Source organism: Corvus brachyrhynchos, unplaced genomic scaffold, assembly GCF_000691975.1.
Source record: "Corvus brachyrhynchos isolate BGI_N302 unplaced genomic scaffold, ASM69197v1 scaffold407, whole genome shotgun sequence".
Classification (NCBI taxonomy): Eukaryota; Metazoa; Chordata; class Aves; order Passeriformes; family Corvidae; genus Corvus; species Corvus brachyrhynchos.
In genome coordinates, this window is record NW_008239056.1 from 571,762 (window position 1) to 577,886 (window position 6,125).

Here is a 6,125-nt window from a genome sequence, read left to right on the forward strand (position 1 = left end):
TTTCATCAGTTTGGGTCTCTGATTTTTCCATGACAGAAAAACATAAAGTAACTAGAATGCTTTATTTGTAAGTATAATTTATCTTTTGATTGCATGAAGTAGAATTTATAAGGCTGAATCATGCCCAGAAGTGAGAAAGGGGAGCTCTTGGCCCCATATATTCTTTGCAGAAAGGCAGGGGAGCATTCCCTGAGGTGGACCCTGGCATGCTGGAGCTGGCAGCAGGGACTGACCAGCAGGCCACCCACCCTCCCTGGAGCAGCCCCCAGAGCCCTCCCTTTGGATCAGATAGCTCTGAAAAGCCAGGAGGAGTTGTCTTCATCTGATCAGGCTCTGGAGCAGCCCATCCATGATTGCTGGATGCTGTAGAGATCCCACCAGCTCAGAGATCACCTCTCCTCAGTGCTGGTGTCTGTGAGCTCTGATCCAGCAGCTGGTTCTCAGTCTGGGTTTTGGGGTGAATACGAGCCAGGCTGGAATGCCTTCCTCCGTCTTTTCACACCACAGCATCCTGGGCAAGATTCAGCCTTTACACCAGTCATCCCAAAACAGGAGAATGTGTTACTGAGCTTGGCTGTCACTAGGCTACAGAAAACCGCCTATGTAGCTTGTCAAAAAACTAGGAACAGACTTTTTATGTTTACTGTTATTTTAATTACCTTTCTTGGAAAAGCTATGTGAAACCGATCTGACACTGGAGAAGCTGGTGTGGCACTGATCTACCTTATTACTGTGAACTGTAGTAATTTATTAAGCAGATTTGAAGCTGAATGCACAGACTTTTTGTGGTTTTCTTTATGTAAAGGTCCGTTTGGGCCCAGTCCTGTTGTCCTTGGACCTCACCCCAGGTTCTTTTGCACCAGTGTAAATGAAGAGTAGTTCCACTGAAGCTGGGTCAGGTACAGACCATGTACAGACCAGCACAGCCTGACTCACAGTTCCATGTCACCTGAGACCCAGACCAGTGGAGTCATCATGAAAACAACATATTTATGCTGGTGTAAAAATGATGTGTGTTAGGAAGACAAAAGGGGCTTTTTCTCATAAAATATTCCCCTGGAGGTCACAGGGACCACTGGAGCTGAGCTCAGAGAGTGAGCCCACCACGCTGTTGTGGCACCAGTTGTACTGGGGGAAGCCCACACTGCATAATTCATTATTGCTCCTTATAATAGGGGCCAAACTTCTCTCCCATGTTATGCAAATGAATCCACTTCTGAATGCAATGGGCGTTCCAGTCATTTTGCTGATAAAAAGGAAGACTTAATAGGGTTATTGGGGACTTGGAGGAGGGGAAGAGGGGTTGTTTGTTTTTTCCCCTGGAAGAAAAAGTAATTTAAGTGAAATGTGTGAGGCAGTGTTTAATTGCTTCCTGCCTTGTTTGTACATAGCAATTCGGCTGTTTATTGGTTGTCTTTGTTCAGATTTTTATTGTAACTTGTTTCTATATATGCAACCGAGCGTACGTTAAAGTTTAAACTTTGGTACAAAATAATGCACAATTTTATGTGCTCTAGAATTTTGTAAATATCTCGATGAACAATGTATGCTGTGCTAACTGTGAGCTTGGGACTTGACACAACAATATTTTCATGCATATGTACCTGTGAATGGCTTGAAAAAAGCAAAATATATATTGAGGATGGCCACGAGCCAAGAGTAAATGAGTGCCGTATGACTCATGCTTCTTTAATAATTCCTGAAAGAGGCATGTATAGTACATAAAATAGACAATAAAAATAATTTTCAGGACTACAAATATTTTTTATAACTTCAGATATTAAATACTATTTTAGAAAAAAAAAGATCAGTTGGTAAAAGAAATCTTACATTTATTTGAGTGAATCATTGTCATAAAATGTTCTTAACATAGATTTTTTGTTTGATCTAATAGCATAGAAACTCAGCTCTCTCAAGGTTTAGAAGACTTGAATTGCTCTTGCATTCTTACGACTCCTGTGATCTGCTAAAATTACGCACTTCAAGTCTTCTCCCGCATTAACAAAGGAACGCTGTTGTGTACACTCACATGATCCTAAATACAACATTCACTTGTGCATAATCTTTGAACAGTATTTCTTGAAAAATACTCTGTTAGACCATCATCAGGTATCCCCCTATGTGAACTTTACAATGCCTGGAAATCTGAATGTAGTTTGTGTTTTTCCCTGAAATCCTTTATGTTTATTGGAAAGTGACTTTTTCTAAGGCCAAGCTTTCAAATCTGGTTTCTAAATCTTTATTTTAATTCAGAAACCTGAATGAAATAGGCATGGCTTCCAGGTTTGTGGGTGAAAATACCCTCCCATAAAAGACAACCTAAACTGATTTTTTTTTACATATTCTTGCACACAAAAAAAGCAAAGCAAGACACTTCTAATGCAGTGTGGAACTGTGTTACTGTATGTAAGAAAGAGAAATAAGAACAACTCTATTTTGAATGCTGAGGTGAAACTGGAAGGGTTCTGCTCTGGGTCACAGTTCACCTGCTTTCACAGCCAGACAGGTTGCTAAATGTGTTTTAACAATCAGATGATGCCATAACTGGAGTAAGTGACATAGCCAAGGTCACACAGACAGCTTGTGGCAGAGCAGGGACACAATTTCCTGGTTAGCATCCTCCCAGCATCATCATCCATAGCTTCTGCACAGGTACATGTGGCAATGTTCCTGGTGACCATGATGTGTATTTCAGCTGTGACATCCCAATCCAATGCAAACTTCAAAATTAACAGCATGTCTCTGGAATAATATTGGATATTTTCACCCATGGAAAATATTTTAACCAAAACACAGCCAAAGTGGAGTTAAGCAGCAGAGCAAAATAATTCTCAAAATGTAAGATAAAACATGTCAGTCATTTCCACTACCTTGATTTTTAATTTCAAAACATTAAGATTGGTAGCGCATTTACTACCTTAGTAAAAGAAAAGAAACCCAAATGCAAATAATTAGTCATGTACAGTGACCTAAGAAATTAACTGGGGAAAACACTGCAGGACAAAGCAGGATTTTTGTGTGCATGTATTTCAGTTCTTCTGGTGCATTTTGCATGTACCATGCATTTTTGGAGCCTGGTTGTTTGTATGTTTTGCTTGCCCTGAGCTGAGATTTCTTCTTTCTCTCAGAAGATCAGTGAGTGAGCAGTGCAATTCTCCCAGACACTTCCAACACGTCTGCCATGAAGGACAGTGCTGTTCTGTACTTGCCTCTGTGTTCTCTGCTGTTTTACTGAAATGCTTTTAAGCCAACTGGGAAGAAGTTACAAACTTTTCTAGGCATGTTTCTGACTCGCTCTTCTGACAGCAAAAGATACCCATTTCACTGTTCCACTCCAGTGTATTGAGCTATATAAAATCTTATCTCTCTGAGCAAACTATTAACTTATTTTTTCATTCTGTCTTTAAATAAAAGCTTTGGGATTGATTTGGGGTTTTTTGTTTGTTTTGAAAACACACAAAAAAATCTTTATTAATAAGCTTCACTTTTCTCTTTCCCAGGCTGCTCTTCTCCTCCCCAGACTGCTTTTTTCAATCTCTCTCTTCAAACAAATATATATATTTTAGAAAAGGCTATTAAAATGTTTCTATTTTCTTAAAGTTTTAAATTAATAAATATTAATTAATTGGTCCTAATTAATCAGTAGGACTTCTTTTTCTTGCCTGTGAGAATAACATCTTTTTATTCTGACTGTCCAGTTCATCTTTATTATACCAAAAACAATCAGGTAGAATCATCCACTCTCTGCTCACACACACACTCAGTTACAGAAATAATAAATGGAGCAGCAACTTTTAAGCCTTATAAACTAATATTAAAGAAATTTAAAGACAAACAGCCTTTTATACCAGTAAATATACATGCTTTTTCTTGAAATATCAAAATCACTGAATTTGGAAATGTCTGCTTTTTTTTTACTGAATCAATGTGATATTTTCAACCAAATTTTATTTCTCGGGGGGGAAAAAGGCAATGCCAAAATGTTTTGTCTGGCACTGTTTGTTATCACTTTCAGAAAATCCTGAAGTAAAATATTTCAAGTATGGATGCCTTAAGTGGTGATAAATAATTCAGTAAGAGTTGAAACACCCTCTGTAAGAAACACCAACATCTGCCACTGCTGCTGATTTTAGTGGTACTTGGGAGTGCCCCACACTTCTGAAAATTGGGCATTTCATTGAAGCCCTTCATCACACAGGAATGATGGCTCCTGTTCCCCTCAGCTGTGATCATTTCTGGACTACAGAAGATTTTTCCACCTATGTGGAGGTTCTTCACAGGAACCTGCATGGCCTTTGTCTTTTCCCATAGTGCTTTTTAAGATGTTCGAGAAAGGAAAATGTTGTTTTGCTTTGTTTTTTCACTTATCTTCTCTTTTCCTGAAATGGTCACAGAAAGGAGCTAATTCAGAAATCGAGCTGGAACAGTGGAATGCCCGATTCGCATGGCTACACGTGCTTTGAACCCAGCCACAGCAGAACAAGGATTTTTTTTCAAGCTTTCTTCTGGGGCATACTTGCTTCTTTCCCCCTTCTGTGCCTTGTACTTTGGTCCTGATCCCCTGCTCTCTCGTGGCTCCATCCTGATCCCTCTCTTCCTCGAGTCTGAGTCACAAGAGCAACAATCCTGCCTGCTCCAGCCTACTCAGTGCCTCAGCTGTTAGGGTAAAGCCCACGCTCCCGAGGGACTCACGTTTGAGTACAACCCCAGGATTGTCAGGGCTGTGGCTGGCAGTGCTGCCGAGGGGACAGTCTAAGGCTCTATTTTAATCTTCTGGAGCCCAGCCAAACACTGGAACGGAGCTGCCAGCACGAGGGGGGCCCTCCTGCTCACTGTGCCTGACCTCCCATCAGGAGAGGTGCTGGTGTGCTCCTTCTCAAACTACTAGGGCTCTTTTCATTGCGCCTGACCTCCCATCACGAGTGCTACCAGGGATCCAGCTCCGACTACTGGGGCTTAACCCTGGCCCGGCTCCAGCACACGAGCAGCACGCTTCTTGTCTCCAGATGTAAGATGCACCGAGCGTAAATCCAGACTCAGCTGCAGGGGCTGTTTCAGGTACGTTGTAAAGCAGCCACAGGAGCGACGCCGACTGCTCGTCCTGTCTTAGAGACCTGGATGCATCCCCGCACGCTTTTTGAGCTTTAATTTGGGAGGATGCAAGCCAGCACTTCACGTGTGTTTGTGGTCCTAGCCTGAGTCTGTGCCCTGCAGCTGGCTCTGCAGCTTGGCTTCAGATCCACAGTCCTGTCCTATTGACTCCACAGCTCAGCCCCATAGGCAGTGACGAGAGACCTGGCTGTGCCGTGGGCCAAAGCCCGTACGTAACTGCAAAGCCCAGCATGTCTTACCCTCTCCTAGATACCCACAGAAGGGAATTTTACAAAGACCCTGGCAGGGTGACGCCCAGCTCTGATGCTCAGCACTGCAGACCTCTCCTCCAACACGGGCAGCAAAGTACAGCAGCGCTGTCCTCCTGACTTACTCCTGGTTTGCCCGGAGTGCAAGACACCAGTCCATCCTGGCTTATCATAAATCACCACATCACCCTCTGTGCCAACGTGACACCCCATGCGACACTTACTTTTCATTGAAAGAGAAATGTATTTTACCAGCCTAAGTCAGTGTGTCCTTATTAACTTCACTGACGCCCGCCGGGTCAGCTCTAGAGCTGCACAGCTTTACACGAGATTTACACCTCAGCAGCCCGGAGCCTCTGATGCCGCTGCGGTGACCGAGCCTGCGGCAGGGGGCAAAGCTTTGTCCTGAGGAGGCTCGGTGGGGCTCGGTACCGGACACGGGCTGAGCCTGCCCTTCGCTGCGCCGATGTCCCGCCTGTGTCCGGTGTGGCACAGCGCGGGGCGTGCTCTGTGAGTGGCGTGGGACAGCGCGGGGGTCACTGCCTGTGCCGTGCCCGGTGTGGGGACAGCCCGGGGTGTGCTCCGTGGCGGGGGTGGGAGCAGGACGGGGTGTGCTCTGTGATTGGCGTGGTGTCACTGCCTGTGCCATGGCCGGTACCGCGGTGTGCTGTGTGACTGGTGTGGGGACAGCCCGGGGGTCCCTGCCTGAGCCATGCCCGGTGTGGGGACAGCTCGAGGGTCACGGCTCGACTGTCCCCGGTGCCG